Source organism: Loxodonta africana, chromosome 1, assembly GCF_030014295.1.
Source record: "Loxodonta africana isolate mLoxAfr1 chromosome 1, mLoxAfr1.hap2, whole genome shotgun sequence".
NCBI classification, from domain to species: domain Eukaryota; kingdom Metazoa; phylum Chordata; class Mammalia; order Proboscidea; family Elephantidae; genus Loxodonta; species Loxodonta africana.
In genome coordinates, this window is record NC_087342.1 from 82314830 (window position 1) to 82337119 (window position 22290).

The following is a 22290-nucleotide window of genomic DNA, read 5'->3' on the forward strand; positions in this document are numbered from 1 at the left end:
AGCAATGAGAGTCAGCTGGAAAGGATGGTGGCAGGGCACTGACCCAAGTAGAAAAAAAGTAGAAGTGAAGTTCAATTAACCATTTCCACTAACGTCTGCGGCTGCCAGTGATCTAAGGAGCTACCCATTTGGAGTCATTATCAGTGTGATAGATATTAGAGAGATGTGATTTTCTTGGAACTTTCCTGGTGGAGGCAAGTAACTTTCATTTAAAGAGTCTGCTGGCAAGTATGCCTTGGAGAGGACTACCGGAGTGGAAAGATCCTAGGACCAGAAAAGGTTATTCAAACAACGATCCAGTTAACCTTCTCCATCTATCACCACTAGACAGTATCCACACTACTAATTCCAGAAAGTGTGGAATTTAACCCTGTGGTTTTATTTATTTATTTTAGTGTGTTGGTCTTATTCTAGGCAAAGTTTTGTTTTGTTTTGGGGGGGATGGGAAGAAGGAACCACACAGAAAAATATCAGTATGCTTTTATGAAAAGAAAAGTCATCATCAAGCTAGTCAGTCTTCAGGGGGTGTAGCTCAGTGGTAGAGCATGTGCTTTGCATGTACAAGGTCCCTGGTTCAATTCCTGGCACCTCCACTTCACCATTTAGCAACCTCAACCTCTAATTTCCTTTATCATGTTTGTTCTGCTCACAGGAAAAGAAAGCCAATGGTCCAAACAGTTGCTTTTAGTGTTCTTCCATTTATACTTGTTGGGGCTTAACATCTCCCTCGGCAGGATATCAGCAGAAGGAAGACAAGAAGGAAGAGACAGAGAAGGAACCAGCCCTTGCCCCAAAGCAAGAAGACTTTCACCACAACATGTAATCAATTAATATTCAGTTTTAGTTAGCATATCATGGATAATCAAAGTAGAAGAACAAGGACAGAGAGAAAGGAGAAAAGGAAATGGCCCTCCGAAAACCCCTTAATGCTTTTAATCATTGAAAGTCAGACTAGAGGAAAGTTTCCAGCTGATTTTCTGGCCCTTAGTGGCACCGTGGTTAAGAGTTCGTCTGCTAACCAAAAGGTGGACAGTTCCAGTCCTTCAGCCTCTCCTTGGAAACCCTATGGGGCAGTTCTCTCTGCCCAATATGGACTTTAGGAGTCAGAATTGACTCAGTCTCAATGGGTTAAAATGGCCCTCTATTGCAATCTTTAACAGAGCGGTCAATGGGGGATGAGTGATTAGAGGACATTGGACAACCCAAACAACAGCTCTCAAGACACACAGAGATATTCAACATGAACATTGCAACTATAATCCAAATTTTAGCGACCGACGGTATCACTGGCCACAATAGTTCAATTTGGGAGTAGATTAGCTTTAAGGTCTTAAAAGTTTCTTGTGCCACTTCTGGTTTTAGCAGAGCAGTTATTCTCGTTCATCGTAAAATGACTTTCATTGGAGAATTTCAAACACCATGTTGTAGAAAATATCCCACACTGCACACACACCTAGCTAAATTAAAATGATATATGAGCATTGGCAAGTACCCTATTAAAATTCCTTCCCTTCTACATTTCTTATATTTGGCTACAGAATCCCACTTTCTTGTCTTTAGAACTTTAAATAAAGTCACATAAGATATTCATTTCACACCACACCAAAGATTTTGAGGGAGATGCATCCAAAGGACTATGTAGAAGGGTGAGGAGAAAGAGAGCAGAGAAGGGTAAAAATCGATAGATGCATCTCAGCTGCTTGTGTTTCCTATAACAAACACTTTCAATTGGAAGCCATTTCAAGAAGCTTCTACTTCTTGCCAAACCAGAAGTAAGGCACTAAGAAGGGGTTCCAACCCTCAATATCGGACCTGGAATCAGAGGCCTTATCCTCTGGGCCACAGGACTGATACACTAAAAATGTAGTCCAAATCTGAAAGGAAAGTGTTGCTCGGGAGCATGTGGTTTCTGTTTTCAAATGCTTAACTTTGAAATTGAAAGAGAATTTAACGACTTTCAAAAAGGAATCAAGTAGCAGCTGAAACCACTGAAAACAATTACATAGCATTAATAAACTTTGCAATGATCAGGAGTGATGGATTTCTTCCAGGGTGTTCTTCTCTAAGTCACTGATAATAATGATACTTTGGGTGGAGAAATACAAGCCAAGAAGTAAACTCTTCGATAAAGGGGTGCAGATGACAGCATGAGAAGAAGGAGCTCCAAAGATTAGTATGTTCAGGCCTCTCCTGCCTCAAAGATAAGATGGCAATGCCCCAAGGAGAATGGTCTGGAAGCTCAAACAAGAGCTTCCCCTCTCAGAAATGCCTATTTTTAAAGCCAGGAAAAAAATGTATTTTAATCCATTTGTAACATGGATTTTAACAACTTAATCCTCTATCAACAAGTAGAAGAATCACCTGACATGGAGGCAGAACTAAATAGTGGGTCCCTTACCTCACTTGGTGAGAGGTTTAGAGGTCTGATGTGCAATTGGGTGACTTCCAAGCTACTTTAAGCGGGAGAAGAGAGCCAAAATAGCTGGGAGGGGTCCTTCTCTCATTGAAATGCTAACCTCTGAGGTACTTTGCTTAAAAGTCATCCCTGAATTGTCTTGGTATTGATCTACAAAGGAATCCAAGGCACTTATGTGTGACCCACCCCCAACTATGCCTTATAAGGCCATAGACTAGGAGAAAAGAGAAATCCACAAATAACTAAAGTAGAGCAATTACAAATTCTCTCAGTTTTCAAATAGCCTTGGTTTCTTGAAAGTACTGAGATTTTTTTTTAGAAGTAAACAATACTCTTTTCACAGAGGAAATACTCTGTCTTTCCTCACCAGAGAGGTTAGTCATTCCTTCACAACAAAACTTCCCCATTTGTTCCCAGATTCCCTGTACATTATTTTCCCCAGGTTTAGGTCAAGACTAATGAACTGTCTTGGGTCATACTCTGGAAGATATGTAATAATGTACATTAATTCCTCAAGATAAATACCCTTTTTTCTTTGAATGTGGCAGGAAACAGTGCATAAAGACATGAAGAAGGAAGAGGAAGGAGAGAAAGAAACTGAGAAGGAGTGGCTCACGTTGGTAGGCAAGGTGCATCATTAAGAAAGGCAAGTACAGAAATGTAGAATATTATATCCAGGCTTCTTTGCATCTGCATCGTTATTGTACATTTTCATAGGTCCTCGAAATCTCTCCACCGCTTTTCTCGTGTTTCCCAAAGCTGCCAGAAAGAGGTACAAGACAATGCAGAGGGCTAAGAAGAAGAGTAGCATTCATGTTGCTTTCAGAAAAATAGGTGCAGGTGGGGAACTAAGAACAAAGGGATAAAATCACAACATTTGGCAAGTAATGAAGTCCTCCTTGTCTAGCTGTATGATCATGAACTGGCAGTGATTTGTTTAGGGGTCACCACTCTGGTTATTAAAATCTAAAGAGATACAAGGCAAAGACAGAAGGAAGACCAATGATCCAATGAATGACAGCACCTCTTTCAAACAAAATATTCTTCCCAACAAAGAGAATTCAAAGAAAACTATCTGAACACTTGAAATAAGAAACCAATTGGCCACATATAACCAAAAAAACTAACCTGCTACCATCGAGTCAATTCTGACTCATAGAGAACCTGTAGCACAGAGAAGGCCACCACAGGATTACGAAAGAGCAGCTAGTACATTGCAACTGCCATATAAAAGCCTAAAGGAGGTAGTCAGAAATACCATATACAGAGGCCTGGGTAGCTCAGTTGGTAGAGTACGAGACTTTTAATCTGAGGGTTCAGGGTTCAAGTCCCTGTTCTTGCAATCTTTATTCTACTCTCAATTATTTCTCTTACATAAAAGCCCTTCATTTTACCCTAGTTACCTATTCTGGAAGCTTTGCTTCTTCACTACTCTCTTCCTGCTCTTAGCTCTGAAGAAAACCAGAACAGAAAAAGAAATGGTAGCCATTCCTAACTGTGTGTTTAAGTCTTTAATTCAAATCTGTAGATAAACATCAGCTTGAGAACAGAAGAACTCGATGTTGCCCAGCTACAACCAATAACTTCCGTAACAGGGAACACGACAGAGAATCCGTGAAGAAGTAGGAGAGAAGTGGGATGCAGACCTCAAATTCTCCTAAAAAGACCAGACTTAATGGTCTGGCTGAGACTAGAAGGACCCCACAGATCATGGTCTGCAGACCTTCTGTTAGCCCAACACAGGAACCATTCCCAAAGCCAACTCTTCAGACAGGGATTGGACTGGAGTATAAGGTAGAAAATGGTACTGGTGAGGAGTGAGCTTCTTGGATCAAGTAGACACATGAGACTATATGGGCAGCTCCTGTCTGAAGGGGAGATAAGAAGGCAGAGGGGGACAGAAGCTGACAGAATGGGCATGGAAATACAGGGGAGAAAGGAGTGTGCTGTCTCATTAAGGGGAAGAAAAACTAGGAGTATATAAAAAAAAAAACCCGGTGCCGAGTTGATTCCAACTCATAGCAACCCTACAGGACAGAGTAGAACTGCCCCATAGAGTTTCCAAGGAGCACCTGGCGGGTTTGAACTTCTTACCCTTTGGTGTAGCAGCTGTAGCACTTACCACTATGCCACCAGGGTTTCCAGAGTATATAGCATGGTGTATATAAATTTTTATGAGAGACTGACTTGATTTGTAAACCTTCACTTACACCACAATAAAAATGTTTTAAAAAATTTGTAGGTAAGTCAAAACAAGTGCCTATGGTTCTTATTTAGGCTTCTTTTAGTGCAAGAAAAGGCTAGAAGCCTTTTCAATGATTTAAAAGCTGTACAGGCAGCATGTAAATGTGATTGTGGTGAAAAATTTGGTGGAGGAGTGCCGGGGGCCAGCCTCAGCAAAGAACAGGGTCACCAGAGGAAGGGTAGAGTTTGGCGAAAAAAGAATGAGACGTAGTGTGTCTTATATTTTCATTCTGCAGAAAAAAAAGCCTCCTCTTTATTTTTTACATGGTCTTTTATATCATAAGCTTACATAAGCATAACATCGCATGATCAACAAAGGGGCAGTACAAGATATAATCATCATAGATAACATCATTTTCCAGAGACATAATTTTCCAAGTGACACATAGTACAGTTCTGCATGCGCACACAAATACAATGAGTTTTTGTTTAGTTGAAGAGAACATTTTGTTGATTTATTTTTACACAAAGTAACAATTGACTTCATACTGCTTTACACTTTTGCTTAATCTTGCAATACCTTCCACAGTTTTTATAACAATGAATCTTTTTGTAAAACCATTGCCACATAGGCTTTGTCCATCTTGTCCAGGGTGGCCAAGTTCTTGAAGTCCAGCCACTTTGGGTTACATCATATTGTCCACGATTATGCCAAGGACAATTAGCCCAATCTCTACACCCCCAAGCCGGTTTTGGAGTAATAAAACTTCCTTCTACTCTATATGGTCTCCAATCAGCGTCATAATCCCAATTTCTTGCCAATAGAAATTCAAAATATTGTTTTTCCACTTTTATGGGATCATGTGTGGGTGGTGGTTTAATCACAAAAGGGCCTCGGTAAGTACCAGGATTCCACCATCCTGTTTTTTTTTTCCATAGTCGAGCTATTCGTTTTCCCCCTAAGACAACTTCATGTTGATCCCCAGGTAATACACGGGCTGTCCCTACCTGGGATTTCACCAGGGGATTATGAGTAGGACGCCCCCCTCCAAAGGTCCCTAAATCTATAATGGAATTTTATGCTTATACATTCTGCTATACACAGGCTGAAAATGAAACAGAAACATAACACAGATGACAGAGATATTCCTGACTTTTCAAGAATTCTTCGATGTTTATGCTGGGGGCAGTGGGTGCAGAGGGGCCGCCCTTGCAGCCTGGCTCCCAGCAGAGTAGGATTGACTCAGTCATTTCAAAGTGAGAGCAAATTTACCCAACACAAAAGGGCAAAAGGAGTTCTCCTGAAGTCAGAGGTGTATAACCTGGGGACTGCCTGTATAAGTTGTCTACAAGGAACTCATTTCATATATGTAACTATATTCCAAAACCAAACCCACTGCCATCAAGTCGATTCCGACTGATAGCGAACCTATAGGACAGAGTAGAACTCCCCCATAGAGTTTCCAAGGAGTGCCTGGCAGATTTGAACTGCTGACCTCTTGGTTAGCAGCCGAAGCACTTAGCCACTACACAACCAGGGTTTCCCCATGTAACTATATAAAAAAAATATATATATATAGTTAGGTAGAAATTAAAGAGAATTTTTAAAAAGATATATCATACAAACAATCAAGAGAAAACAAAAGTGGCTATATTTATATTAAATAATGAAAACTTCAGAACAAAAAAGTAACAGGGACAGAGATAGCTTAATGATAAAAGGATCAATCCACAAAAGGAATAGGAAGTCATTATTTTTTACTGCTGTCATATTCCACTGAATTAGTACTGTCGTTGATGTTGTCAGTTGCCTATATAAAGAATAGCTGCTTCCTCTGTTTCTTCACAGTCAATCTGATCACTTGGTAAACAGTGCTGAAAAGAACATGGGTGTGCATATGTCTGTTCGTGTACACACTCTTATTTCTCTAGGGTGTATTCCAAGGAGTGTGACTGTTGGATCATATGGTAGTTCTATTTCTAGCTTTTTGAGGAAGCACCAAATTTATTTCCAAAGTGGTTGTAACATTTTAGGTTCCCATCAGCAGTGTATAAGTGTTCCAGCCTCTCCACAATCTCTCCAACATTTATTATTTTGTGTTTTCTGGATTAATGCCAGCCTTGTTGGAGTGAGATGCAAGCTCATTGTGGTTTTGATTTGCATTTCTCTAATCGCTAATGATCTTGAGCATTTCCCCATGTATCTCTTAACTCCCTGAATGTCTTCTTTAGTGAAGTGCCTGTTCATATCCTTTGCACATTTTTTGATTGGGTTACTTGTCTTTTTGTTGTTGACTTTTTGCAGTATCATGTAGATTTTAGAGATAAGGCGCTGATCAGAAATGTCATAGCTAAGAACTTTTTCCCAGTCTGTAGGTAATCTTTTCACTCTTTTGGTGAAGTCTTGGGTTGAGCATAGGTGTTTGATTTTCAAGAACTCCCAGTTATCTAGTTTCTCTTCTGCTGTTTTTGCATTGTTAGTAATGATTTGTATACTGCTTTATGCCATGCATTAGGGCTCCTAGCATTGTCCCTATTTTTTCTTCCAAGATCTTTATCATTTCAGATTTTATATTTAAGTCTGTGATCCATTTTGAGTTCATTTTTGTGGATGGTGTGGGGTATGTATCTTCTTTCATTTTTTTGCAGATGGATATCCAGTTATGCCAGCACCATTTGTTAAGGAAACTGTCTTTTCCCCATTTAACTGACTTTGGGCCTTTGTCAAATGTCAGCTGCTCTTATGTGGATGGATTTATGTCTGGGTTCTCAATTCCGTTCCATTGGTCTATGTATCTGTTGTTGTAGCATTACCAGGCTGTTTTGACTACTGTGGTGGTGTAATAGGTTCTAAAATCAGGTAGTTGGAGGCCTCCCACTTTGTTCTTCTTTTTCAGTAAGTAAGATGTTACTTATCTGGAGCCTCTTTCCCTTCCATATGAAGTTGGTGATTTGTTTCTCCATCCCATTAAAAAATGCTGTTGGAATTGGGATCAGAATTGCATCGCATTTATACATCACTTTTGTCAGTATAGACATTTTTACAATGTTCAGTCTTCCTATCCATGAGCAGCGCATGTTTTTCCACTTATGTAGGTCTCTTTTGATTTCTTGCAGTAGTGTCTTCTAGTTTTCTTTCTATAGGTCTTTTACATTTCTGGTTAGATTTATTCTTAAGTATTTTATCTTCTTGGGTGCTACTGTAAATGGTACCCATTTGGTGATTTCCTCTTCAATGTTCTTTTTGTTGGTGCAGAGAAATCCAACTGATTTTTGTATGTTTAGCTTGTATCCTAATACTCTGCTGAACTCTTCTATTAGTCTCAGTAGTTTTCTTGAGGATTCTTTAGGGTTTTCTGTGTATAAGACCATGTCATCTGCAAATAGAGATACTTTCACTACTTCCTTACCTATCTGGATTCCCTTTATTTCGTTATCTAGCCTAATTGCTCTGGCTGGGACCTCCAGCACAATGTTGAATAAGAGTGTTGATAAAGGGCATCTTTGTCTGTTTCCTGATCCAAAGGGGAATGCTTTCAGACTCTCTCCATTTAGGATGATGTTGGCTGTTGGCTTTGTAGAAATAAATGCCCTTTATAATGTTCAGGAATTTTCCCTCTATTCCTATTTTGCTGAGAGTTTTTATCATGAACCCATGTTGGACTTTGTCAAATGCCTTTTCCACATCACTTGATAAGTTCATGTGGTTTTTGTCTTTTGTTTTATTTATATGATGGATCCCATTAATTGTTTTTCTAATGTTGAACCATCGCTGCATACCTGGTATGAATCCCCCTTGGTCATGGTGAATTATTTTTTTGATATGTTGTTGAATCTATTGCCTAGAATTTTGTTGAGGATTTTTGCATCTAAATTCATGAGGGATATAGGTCTGTAATTTTTTTTTGTGTGTGTGTGTGTGGTGTTTTTACCTGGTTTTGGTATCAGGGATATGCTGGCTTCCTAGAATGAGGGTGGCAGTATTCCGTCCTTTTGTATGCTCTGAAATACCTTCAGTAGAAGTAGTGTTAACTCTTCTCTGAAAGTTTGGTAGAAACCTGCAGTGACGCCATCAGGGCCAGGGTTTTTTTTTTTCCCTGAGTGTTTCTTATTTACCTTTTCAATCTGTTCTTTCGTTATGGGTTTGTTTAGTTGTTCTACCTCTGTTTGTGTTAGTTTAGGTAGATAGTGTGTTTCTAGAAATTCATCCATTTTTTCTAGGTTTTCAAATTTGTTGAAGCACAATTTTTCACAGTTATCTCATATGATTCTTTTACTTTCAGTTGAGTTCTGCTGTGATATTGCCATCTCTTTTCTTATTCAGTTTATGTGCTTCCTCTCCTGTTTTCCTTTTCTCAGTTTGGCCAATGGCTTATAAGTTTTGTTAATTTTTTTAAAGAACCAGTTTTGGTCTTGTTAACTCTTTCAATTGTTTTTCTGTTTTCTATTTCATTGAATTCTGCTTTAATTTTTATTGCTTGCTTTCTTCTGGTGCCTGAGGGTTTCTTTTTTTTGCTCTCTTTCTATTTGTTCAGGTTGTAGGGACAATTCTTTGATTCTGACCCTTTCTTCTTCTTCCATGTGTGCATTTATTGATGTAAATTTACCTCTGAACTCTGCTTTTGCTGTGTCCCTAAGGTTCTGATAGGAAGTGTTTTCATCGTCATTGGAGTCCATGAATTTCTTTATTTCATCCTTAATGTCTTCTACAACTCAGTGGTTTTTGAGCAGGGTATCGTTCAGTTTCCAAGTGTTTGATTTCTTTTCCCTGCTTTTTCTTTTATTGATTTCTACTTTTACGGCCTTATTGTCAGAGAAAATGCTTTGTAATATTTCGATGTTTTGGATTCTGCCAAGGCTTGCCTTATGACCTAATATGTGGTCTATTCTAAGGAATGTTGCATCCGCCCTGGAAAAGAAAGTATACTTGACTGCTTTTGGGTGGCAAACCTAGTACCATTGAGCCAATTCCAACTCATAGCAACCCTATAGGACAGAGTAGAACTGCTCCATAGAGTTTCCAAGGAGCTTCTGGCAGATTTGAACTGCCAAATCTTTGGTTAGTAGCTGTAGCACTTAACCACTATGCCACCAGGGTTTCTGCTGTTGGTCGGAGTGTTCAGTATATGTCTATGAGGTCAAGTTGGTTGATTGTGGGGTTTAGCTCTCCCATGTCTTTATTGAGCTACTTTCTGGATATTCTGTCCTTCACTGAAAGTGGTGTATTGAAGTCTGCTACTATTATTGTACTATTATTATTGTTGTGGAGCTGTCTATCTCAATTTTCAATGCTGTTAGAGTTTGTTTTACATGTCTTGAAGCTCTGTCATTGGGTGCATAAATACGAAATAGGGTTTTATCCCCCTGGTATATTGTCCATTTAATCATTATATAGTGTCCTTCCTTATCCTGGGAAACCTTGGTGGTGTAGTGGTTAAGAGCTATGGCTGCTAACCAAAGGTCAGCAGTTTGAATCCACCAGGAGCCCCTCGGAAACTCTGTGGAGCAGTTCTTCTCTGTTCTATAGGGCCGCTATGGGCTGGAATCAACTCAGCGGTGGTGGGTTTGGTTTGGTTTTCATTTTCCTTAACCTTTTTGGGGGATTTAATTTTAAAGTCTATTTTGTCAGAAGTTAATATTGGCACTCCTGCTCTTTTTTGACTGTTGTTTGCTTGATATATTTTTTCCATCCTTTGAGTTTTTGTTTGTGTCTGTAAGTTTAAGGTGTGTCTCTTGTAGGCAATATATAGACAGATCATGTTTTTTCATCCATTCTGTCACTTTTTTGTCTCTTTGTTGGTGCATTTACTCCATTTACATTCAGCATAATTATGGATAGGTACGTGTTTAGTGCTGTCATTTTGATGTGTTTTTTTGTGTGTGTTGTTGACATTTTCTTTTTCCCACTTAATTTTTTGTGCCGAGTAGTTTATCTTTATATATTGTCTTTTCCTCTTATTTGTTGTTGTTGATTTTGATTTTGCTAAGACTTAATTTTTTTCTATGTGTTTTATTTTTATGAGTAGGATTGTTAGTCTCCTTTGGGGTTACCTTAATATTTACCCCTATTTTTCTTAGTTTAACCCTAATTTTTATTGCTTTATGTCATCTTGACTTCCTCTCCATATGAAAGATCTATGACTGCATTTCTTAATCCCTGTATATTGATTTAATGTTGTCTCCTTCAACATAAATGACATAATTTTTTCCCTGTTTTGTGTATTTTTTTTATCTTGATTTATTTTTCTCATTTCCCTATCTGGGTTGACCACTGGATACTCTGTCCTGAGTTCTAGTCTTGGGTCGTTATCTGATATTATTGATTTTCTAACCGGAGATCTCCTTTTGTAGTTCTTGTAGTTTTGGTTTGGATTTTATAAATTCCCTAAACTTCTGTTTATCTAAAAATGTCCTAATTTCTCCTTCATATTTGAGAGACGGTTTTGCTGTCCCTCAAATTTTGATTCTTGGCTGACAATTTTTTTCCTTCAACACTTTATATAAGTTATCCCTTTGACTTTGTGCCTGCGTGGTTTCTGCAGAGCAGTCTGAGCTTATTCTTATTGACTCTCCATTTTTAGGTGGGTTTTCATTTATCCCTAGCCACTCTTAAGATTCTCTCTTTATCTGTGGTTTTGGCAAGTTTGATTATAATATGTCTTGGCAACTTTCTTTTGAGATCTACCTTACATGGAGTTTGATGAGCATCTTGAATAGATATCTTCTCCTCTTTCATGATATCAGGGCAGTTTTCTGCCAACAAATCAGCTAAATAGGGAAGTAAAATAAATATTTATAAGTAATTTGAATTTCCATGTGGGAAACAAGGTTAGGAAGGCTAGAGAAGCCAGAAGATACCTAGTGTATGTGCTAGAGTGTTGTAGTCTGAAAACAGGCCTTGGTGTGACTGAAAATAAAGACAATAGAGAACTAATAAAAATGTTCATCTGGGTGACAGCTCATCTTTCAGAATTGGCCTCTCTGGAATGAATGAGGAAATTGCACCAACAGAGATCTCCCAATTTCTGTGTACGGATGTGGTAGGAGCAGAGTTGAGAGTAATATCAGATGACCCAGCTGCTTTGAGATTAATCACCACCACAACTGATCAAATTTGTTAGATTTTGCTTGAAATGCAAAGAGTAAAAAAACCAAATTCGTGTCTGTTTGTTCCACGTATTTCTACACTTAGATGAAATCTACTGAAAATGAACTTTTTCCTAAAGAATTCTATCTGGCTCCTCTACAGTTCACATACTGCTCTTAGCTCAAAAGGAGTCTAAAGAGGGGGACTGTAGCCACAGAAAGTCAGAGACTCTGTACAATCAATAATAACTACATACTCAGGCACCTTTTCCTCAGTCCTATCCCTGGTAGAGCAATGGTTAAGCCTTCAATCTGCTAACCAAAAGGTCAGTAGTTCAAATCAATTACCCAATCCACTGAAACTTTTGGGGATAGTTCTACTCTATCCTGTAGGGTCCCTATGAGTTGGAATTGATTCAAAGGCAACTTTTTTTTTTTTTTTTTTTAAATATAGGTGTGGACCCGGTGTTGGTGGTTAATAGTTTGGCTGCTAACTGTAAGGACAGCAGTTTAAATCTATCAGTTTTTGGAAGGCCAATGGATAGGGTCATTATAACTCGGAATTCACTTGACGGTATCAGGTCGGGTTTTCTTGTTTGTTTGTTTTTGGTTTTTTTGGTTACTATGGGTGCAGAAGCAAAGTAGGTGAGTCCTTTGCAAGTCAAGTAGGTGACCTCAAAATGGGCTTAGGAGTGGCCTGTGACAGAAGGATAGAAGGTGGATAGTTGCAGCTTTTGGAAAGAAGAGAAAAGGGGATGATGCAGTATGAAAGGTCTCCAGTCTCTTGGATTCTCACCTCCACTATCATAACCGATTCCCGGTTTCCTATGGACAAACTAGCCTTTTTTCACCTGTGAGCCTTCCTCTACAAGGTCTCTCTATAGGATTTTCTCCAGGTTTAGGGAAAAACACAAAGAAGCCTTTTAGTTCATCTTCTGGACTGCAGGATCAAATTTACATTGATTCATCAAGGTTATTTTTATTCTCAGCTCAACAATTGAAAATGTTTATAAGGAAACTAAGATCATTCAACAAGGATGTGGCAACTGTCCTGAAACAATGTAGACCTTATCTGAGGTCTTTGGGTTAATGTGACTGTTCTCTCTTCTTTTGACCCTTGAGTGTTTAGGATTTGTACTCCATTTCTGTTTTGTAGCTTCTTCAAAGATGGGACTCCCCCAACCACACCCAGACACTGAGTTCACTCAGGTCAGGTAGAGAAAGAAGTTGCTATGCACTTTGATGGCTTATTTCTGCTCCATATCCATGACCATGAATGAGAGGTAGGCAAGACAGGGTGTTGAGTCTTTGCATCTCCAGCTCAAATCTGGGTTGAACATCTACTTCTCAATATCTTAGAACATGCCAGAAGACAAAATAGGATGAGAAAATGGCTCTCCTCTTTGGCAGGAATGAATTCTTCTTTACCTAACATTATTTCAGAATTTTCTATTGTCCATCCCAAAGAAGGAACAATGGTATTTCCCAAGCGTTGGAACAGGTTTCGCTTCTTTCAAATTCTCTGTCTTCTTGACACTCGATGTTTCCCCAAATCGTCTCAACAGTCTGCTTAGTCTTTGGGATGTGCAGCTGGTGGCCCATGTACCAGTGAGTAATGAGAGTGCTTGGAGAGAATGCATGAATAAGAATGACACCAAAGAACTTTATGAGAGCACCAATGTCCCGACAAGTCAGTAAAGATTGAAACACCAAGGACAAAATGAGTCAGATTAAGAAAGAAGCAACTTTCTGAGACTAAGACGATGAATGACTAGGCTTTGACAGGAAAGAAGGATGGAGGTACTAGGGATCGGACCCAGGACCTCTTGCATGCTAAGCACGCACTCTTCCACTGAGGTATACCCCGGGTAAAAACAATATTTCAGAGGAATCAGCATGACTGTTGGCCTAATCTTAGAGGACTGTTGTTAAGATAAAATTACCTCATGGTCAGCTTTCCTGTTTCCAAACTCCCTACACTGCACCCTCTCAGACACGGATACACCAAGAGAAGGATGTCTTAGTGCTAGAAAGAAAGACACTGTTCCTGGTGGGTGGTCTTCCACCAGACTGCCCGGAACCTGCTTCCGTTCTTCCCATCACCTGGCTGAGTCCTGGGATAAAACATTCTTTTGTAACTTGTCTGAATGTAAGTTTCTGTATCCTTTTGAGTCTTGGAAAGATATTAATATTTCACACAGGCAAATAAATAAATAAAACTAAGTCAAATGTGTGTGAGAATGCTCTAAATATGAATGCAAATGGAACACATCTAAAATATTTCAAAGGAATTACATGTCCATATATGAGAAAAAAGAGAACTGATTCAAGAAAATGTTTTACACAATGTTTCATCCTCATTGTAAGAAAAAAAAAACTCAAATATTAAACTCTACTTAGCTGAGTTTTGTTTTTGTTTTTAATAGTGCTATGGGTGTAGCAATTCTGATATTACTTCGTGCAAGTTTTAGGCTTCAGTAAATGAGTACACATATTGAGGTTCTTGTAAACCAGGGCTCTCACTGTGGGCGATAGAAGGAAAACACGAAACTGAAATGGGGGAAGGTAAGAAATTCCGTTGTTGTTCTGGATGGGTGTTCCTGTTCCCATCAAGGTTGATTTTGACTCATGGAGACCCCACGTGTAAACAGAGGAGAACTGCTGCTCAGTAGGTTTTCCTAGGCTTCAGTCTTTATGGGGAAACCTGGTGGTACACTGGTTAAGCGCTCAGCTGCCAGCTAAAAAGATCTGCGGCTGGACCCCACCACTGCGCTCTGCGGGTGAAAGACTTGGCAGTCTACTTCTGCAAAGGTTACAGCTCTGAATAGACTCCAAGGTAGTGGGCGCGGTTTCTTGGATTTCACCTTTAATGGAACCAAAGGGGCATAAATGCGCTAGAGTGCTAACCTAGATTGTTAGTTCCAGCGGTAGTAAAGGCCTGGCCTTCTGCGTATGTTAAGATTTCAGCCAACACATGGAGTCACCTTGAGTCGGTAACATCTCCATAAAAAAACCGAAACCAAACCCAGTGCCGTCAAATCGATTCCCGCTCATAGCGACATGTGGATACCGAGCAACAATTCATAAGGAAGCAGATGCCCAGAATTTTTCTTCCACGGTGCCGCTGAGTGAATTCCAACTGGCCACCTTTCCATTACCAGTAGGTACCGAGCCCAAACCTTCCGCGCCACGCAGAAACCTTCCTCGTACAGTGTACTGATTCTTTTTCTACAGAACTTTCTCACATTTCTTCTGATTAAAAACATTCCTCATCCCCTCCGCCACATAATACGTAATATCAAAGCAGAAATGGATATTAAGTGCAAAAGCATGTAGCAAAATGGAATTTATTCCAACAGTTCCTAGGTATTCTCACTGAATTTCAGTTTCTTTTTTTTTTTTTTTAATTTTAAATAAAATACACAAAACTTCTCTTAGCACTTCGTGTAAGACCTCAAAACCAAACCATACTCCTGGCTGTCGAGTCTGTTCCGACTCGTAACGACCCAAGGAACAAGTACATAAGGGAGGGGATGATAAAAATATATATGCATACACCTTGATTGCATTTGCCAAAATAAGTAAAAAGTGTCAAAACCTACCATTTGCTGTCGAGTCCGTTCCGATTCATAAGGATTTGGAAGATTTACTCGGTAGGGTTTCCAGGCCTGGCACAGCGGTTAAATCTATCGACCACTAACTGTAAAGCTCTGCGGCCCGAAACTGACATTGGCTTCCGCAGGAGGAAAAATGCGGAACTCTGCTTCTGTAAAGGTTGACAGTCTTGGAAACCCTAAGGGGTACCTATGAGTAGGACTCGACAGCAGTGGGTTTGCTTCTGTTGTTTTTAATTTTTACGGAAGCGCTGCCACGTTAATCACTGAGCCACCAGGACTCCTAAACATAGATACAGACTTAAAACAAACAAAAACCACATAGTTCTGTGTTGTATAGATGTACTACTCATTTCCATTAGAATCCTACGCCTTGCAATGCACCTGTTTTATAAGAAAGTAATTATGCAAAACTAACTAAAGCCGCTGAAATCCAGGATCTTTAGATCTTCCAGTCCAATGGTCTTTCACTTCAGCACTTTCCTCTACCTGTAAAGGCTATTTCAGTCATTCCTAAAAATATTATCAAGGTTCCTGTGTTTTCAAATACTGTCTTAACTTATTCCGTATTATCCACTCAGCCAAAATTATATGGATTCAGTTGCTATCCACGTCTGAAAATGGGATCCAATTTCAAGAGATGGTGAATGATTGGTAGAGTAGGAGAAAGGCAAGACATGGGAGGAATAGGTAAAACAGGAAGAAGCTTTGCTTCTTGGTAAACGCAGGTGGTTCCATACTCCAAACACTGCTTATCAACCTAAAGAAATTTCCATTGAAATGATCCAGCCTGTTCTTTCTCCCTTCTTTCAATCTTTCTTTTTCTGTCTTGCTCTTGAATGACACTGGAAAGGGTAACAAGTGATTACTGAGCACACTGAAAACTTGGCATCAAGATTGGAGGAAGACTACTTAACAACCTGAGATATGCAGATGAAACAACCTTGCTAGCTGAAAGCCAAAGGATTTTAAAGTACTTACTGATGAACACCAAAGACTATAGCCTTCAGTATGAATTACCTCTCTATGTAAAGAAAACAAAAAATCCTCAAAATTGAACCAATATGCCAAATCATGATAAATGGAAAAACTATTGAAGTTGTCAAGGACTTCATTTTACCTGGACCCACAATCAACACTGATGGAAGCAGCAATCAAGAAATCAAATGATGGGTTGCACTGGGCAAAACTGCTACAAAGAAATTCTTTAAAGTGTTACAAAGCAAAAATGTCACCTTGAAGACCAAGGTGCACTTGACCCAAGCAGAGGTGTTTTCAGTCGCCTCCTATGCATACAAAAGCTGGACAATGAATAAGGAAGATCGAAGAAGAATTGAGGACTTTGATTATGGTGTTGGCCAAGAATATTGACTATACCATGGACTGCCAGAAGAAAGAACAAATCTGTCTTGGAAAAACTACAGCCAGAATACTCCTTAGAAGGAAGGATGACTAGATTCGGTCTCACATACTTTAGACGTGTTATCAGGAGGGACCAGTTCCTGGAGAAGGACATCAGTCTTGGTAAAATAGAGGGTCATTAAAAAAGAGGAAGACCCTCACTGGGATGGATTGACACAGTGGCTACAATATCGGGTTCAAGCATAACACTGATTCTGAGGATGGCACAGGACCAGGCAGTGTTTCATTTTGTTTTGTATAGGGTCACTATGAGTCAAAATCAACTTGACAGCACCAAATAACCACAGTACATGATCTTGGTACTTCAAAAAACTATTTTCCCATTTTCTTTTTACAACCACTGGACCCAACCACCCCATGGTTTATCTGTATTACCTTCTCCAGTAAATTGCCCTTGGTTTGGAGTCATCTGGTAGATTATGCCACCACTCCATTTCCAGCAGCAGCCAATGACTGACTGGAGGGAATAGAAGGTGCAAAATTTCAAACCCCTTGACTCAAGGACAACTGTGCTATGGGATTTACATCCCAGCACCCTTGTCGCATGGGTCATGCTAACTCTAGGCTTCACCCAAGAGAACATTATTGTTTGGCTTCTTTCCTTCTCCCATCCTGAAGAGCACTCCCTTAATAAATCATGTACCCCTGAATTCCTGTAGCAGACTCCTAATATTCTATAGACAGGAAATAGGCCGATAAAACTACTCGGAAGCAAACACATGCTTTGTTGTTATTCTTGTTAGGTGCTGTCCAATCAGTTCCAACTCATAGCAACCCTAGTTATAACAGAAAGAAACACTTCCCAGACTGTTTAAGCCCATTGTTGCAGCCACTGTGGCAATCTATGTCATTGAGGGCCTTCTTTTTTTGTCTACCTGCTTTACCAAGCTAGATATCCTGCTCCAGGGATAAGTCCCTCCTGAAAACATGCCCAAAATATGTGAGATGAAATCTTGCCATCCTTGCTTCTAAGGAACATTCTGGCTGTATTTCTTCCAAGACAGATTTGTTCTTTCTTTTGGCAGTCTATAGTATATTCAAAATTCTTCACCAACATCATACTTCAAAGGTATCCGTTCTTCTCCGCCTTCCTTACTCATTGTCCAGCTTTCACATGCTTATGAGGTAATTGAAAATACTATGGCTTGGGTCAGCTGCACCTCAGTCCTCCTCAAAGTGACATCATTGCTTTCTAACACTTTAAAGAGGCCTTTTGCAGCAGATTTGCCCAACACAGTGCGTCTTTTGATTTCTTGACTGTTGTTTCCATGGGCGTTGATTCTGGACCCAAGTAAAATGAAATCCTTAACACCTTCATTATTTTCTCCCTTTTCATAACTTCTCTTATTGGTCTAGCTGTGAGGATTTTTCATTTCCTTTTTTTATATTGAGGTTCAATCCATACTGAAGGCTGTGGACTTTGATTTTCATCAGTAAGTGCTTCATATCCCGCCCCCCTTTCAGCAGGCAACGTTGTGTCATCTGCATATGGAAAGTCGTTAATGAGTCTTTCTTCAGTCCTTATGCTCTGTTTTTCTTCATAGAGTACAGTTTCTGGTATTATTTGCTCAGCATAGAGATTGAATAAGTATGGTGAAAGAATACAACCTTCATACACACTTCTTCGGATTTTAAAACAGGCAATATCCCCTTCTTCCGTTCAAACAACTGTCTGTTGGTCTATGCACATGTTCTCCATGAGCACAACTGAATGTTCTGGAATTCCCATTTTTCACAATGCCATCCATAATTTGTTATGATCCACACAGTTATATGTCTTTGCATAGTTAATAAAACACAGGGGAACATCTTTCTGGTATTCTCTGCTTTCAGCCGAGATCCATCTAACATCAGCAATGATGTCCTTCATTCCATGTCCTATTTTGAATCTGGCTTAAATTTCTGCTGGTTCCTTGTCGATGTACTGCTGCCACCATTTTAGAAATAGCTTCAGCAAAATTTTACTTTTGAGTGCTATTAATGATATTGCTCAATAATTTCTGCATTCTATTGGATCACCTTTCTTTGGAATGGGAACAAATATGGATCACTTCTAGGAGGTGGACCAGGTAACTGTCTTCCAAATTTTCTGGCAGAGATGAGTGAGTGCTTTCAGGGTTGCATCTGCTTTTCTTTTTTTTTTTTTTGAAATATCTCAATTGGTATTCTGTCAGTTCTGGAGACGTGTTTTTTTTCAACACATTCAGAGCAGCTTAAACTTGTTCTTACACTCTCCTTGGCTCTTGATCACATGCTGCCTCCTGAAATGGTTGACATTTGTACAGTTTTCTTTGCTATACTTACTCTATGTATTCCTTCCATCTTCTTCTGATGCTTCCTGCATCAGTCAATATTTTGCCCATACAACCCTTCAATATTACAACTTGAGACTTGAATTTTTTCCTCAGTTCTTTCAGATTGAGAAAAGCCAAGTGTGTTCTTCCCTTTTGGTTTTCTAACACCAGGACTTCGCACATTTCATCATAATTCTTTGCTTTATCTTCCTGAGCTGCCCCTTGAAAACTTCTGTTTAGATTTCACTTGAGTTCTTTTACTTCATCATTTCCTCCATTCTCTTTAGCTAGTCAACATTCAAGGACAAGTTTCAGAGTCTCTTCTGGCATCCATTTTTGTCTTTCCTTTCTTTTTAAGGACTTCTTGCTTTCTTCACGTATGATGTCCTTGATGTCATCCCATAACTTTTCTGGTCCTTGGTCATTAGTGTTCAATGTGTCAAATCTATTCTTGAGATGGTTTCAAAATGTGGATAGGATATGCTCAAGTTCACACTTTGTTCTCATGGACTTGTTTTAATTTTCTTCAGCTTCAGCTTGAACTTGCATATAATAAATTCACCGATTATTCCTCCGTCTGCCCTGGCCTTGTTCCGACTGCTGATATTCAGCTTCTCCATCATTTCCTTCCACAGATTTATTCAATTTGATTCCTATGTATTCCATCTGGTTAGTTTCATGTGCATGGTAACCATTTATGTTGGTGAAAAAATGGTATGTACAATGAAGAAGTCGTTGGTCTTGCAAAATTCTGTCATGCGATCTTCAGCACTATTTCTATCACCAAGGCCATATTTTACAGCTACTTGTCCTTCTTCTTTGTTTCCAACTGTCACAATTCAATTACCAGTAAAAAATTTTTTTCAAGGTACATTGATTGCATGTTTGATCGATTTCAGAATGCAGAAGTTGGTAAAAACATGTGCTCTTCACTTTTCATGTAAGTGGAAAGATGATTTTGAGAGGATGACTCTGATGGCAGAGCCATTAAACCACAGAGCATTAACTCCAAGCCTTGATAACTAATGTTATTTACCTGGCTGGATTTAGACACTTCTTGGGACCAGTGGCTCCTTTTTGTCTTTCAATTTCTTCCCTTCTTTAATCGAAATGTCTAAAAGTCTTACCCTATGCCTGTCTCACACTGCATTTTGAGGAGCAGATAATTTGTTTGTTGAATTTCACAGATTCACAGAAAAACAGTAATTGTATCTCAGGAGGGATTATACCAGAGCCTCACCCATACTTATTTAGAGGGTATAGATAATAGAAGATTTAGGACTTTTGGGCTGATGAGATTTAGATGAGAATTTTGGTCTTTGAGTTGATGCTGTAATGGGTTGCTATTTGGGGGGATGCTGGGATGAAGTGAATGTTTTTACATGTGGGACAGTTGTGAATCTTCGTAGACCAGAAGGAAGACTGTACCATGTGTAGTTATATCCCCATAAACTATCCTCATCCTAATATCCAAAAACTGTGAATCTGTTACCTTCCATGGCAAAAGGTATTTTGCACACTTGATTAAGTGAAGGATGTTTAGATGGAAAAAAATGTCTGCATTTTCTGGGTGGGCCCAATATAGTCACAAGATCCTTATCAGAGGTAGACAGGTGGTTCACCGTTAGAAAAAGCAATGCGACAACAGAACCACAGATCAGCATAAAGTAGACTTGAGCAAAAGAGTGTGAGTGGAGTCAGATGCCGGGAAACACAAGGAGTGTATTCTCTACCATAGTCTCCAGAGACAATGCAACTCCGCCAACATTTTGAGTTTAGTTCCCTAGGACCCATTTCAGGCTTCTGACCTCCAGAACTGAAAATAATAAATTTGTGTTTTTTGAAGCCGTTAAATTTGTGATAATTTCCTACAGTAGCAATAGGTAACTAATCCAGAGTTTGGTATTAGGTTGTACTGTAGTCAGCGTATTGAAAAGCTGTCTGGCTACAAAAAGAAATTGATAAAGTTTTTTAAGGATTCCTTGGCAGAGTGTTAAAAATTACAGGTCCTGCTCCCTACCTATAATCACATCACTCAGGATTACTCGGAGATACTTCTGGAATCTGCGTTTTGTACTCAAAAACTTGATCAGTGTTACAATTTTTCTTACTACGTTTCTTTTTCAAAAGGGTTTAGTAGAAGAGACAAGAAAAACCTTGGTACTCTCTCTAAGGCTTGAAATCAGGATCCTCAGATTATGAGACTGACTGGCTACCTGCTGTGCTAAGAAGGCACCACTTAAATTCCTTTTAGTAAATTTCTCCACACTGGGAACATTTCAAGCATCAGTGAAATTACCGAAATATTAGACTTCCATATACCATGCTCCGACCAGTGGAACCCTGATTGCACAGTGATCGAGAGTTGGGTTAGTAACCAAAAGGCCAAGCAGTTGGAGTCCATCAGCTCCTCCTTGGGAGCCCTTTGGGTACTCCTGCTCTGTCCTATAAGGTCGACTGGATGACAATGGCTTTCCTGGTTTTTTTAATACGTCTCCATTCCCCAAAAGCAATCAGTGCTAAGTCATACATAAGTTTGCTGTTGCTCTGTTTGTCACATAGCCTTCATCAAAATCATTTCAGAATTTTACCACCGACTGAATAAATATACAACACAGTGAAGTTTTCCACTACTGCTTTAAACATCACTTACAGCTGGGTGACATTCAGCAGGTTACTGATTATCTCTGTATCTGGTAATCTCCAGCAGGAAAATGCAGATCATAGTAACAGTACCTACCACTGAGGCAGTTTATAGGACTGAATGACAGTAAATGTAAGGTAAGTGCATGGCACGTAATAAATTTCCAATAAATTTTAGTTTTGGACCAGTACCGTGTAGAAATGTTCTAGGAAAAGTATAACGTCATGGAAAACACTCTTGTATCTTCCTAAATATAATGATTTAAGAGTTTCTCGGGAGCACGGTAGCGTGGCCGAGCGGTCCAAGGCGCTGGATTAAGGTTCCAGTCCCTGCGGGGGCGTGGGTTCGAATCCCACCGCTGCCAACTCTATTGGAAATGGAATCCATCAGAGAACGAAATTACCAAAAACTTTACCCGCTTTGATTCAGTCACTTCCGACTCGTAGCGAGCCTATACAGCACAGCGCGAAACTGCCCCATAAAGTTTCCAAGGAGCGGCTGCTGAATTTAGGCTTCTGTTTGGCAGCCGAGCCCTCAACTAGGGAGCCCTTGAAGAACATAAGCAAGACATTTGTCTCCCTAATAATAGGTTAAGATCAATCTAAGAGCAGTAGTTCGTGTCCAAGGATT

General features: G+C 39.5%; 2 non-coding genes across 2 annotated transcripts; both read left to right on the top strand.

Annotated features, from left to right (window-relative positions):
• The first annotated feature begins 521 nt into the window (after positions 1 to 521).
• TRNAA-UGC (transfer RNA alanine (anticodon UGC)) lies at positions 522 to 593 on the top strand. Its single transcript has one exon. It is a non-coding gene; the product is annotated as a tRNA-Ala (tRNA).
• Positions 594 to 21942: 21349 nt separating this feature from the next.
• Positions 21943 to 22024, top strand: TRNAL-AAG (transfer RNA leucine (anticodon AAG)). The gene has a single exon. It is a non-coding gene; the product is annotated as a tRNA-Leu (tRNA).
• Positions 22025 to 22290: the final 266 nt, after the last annotated feature.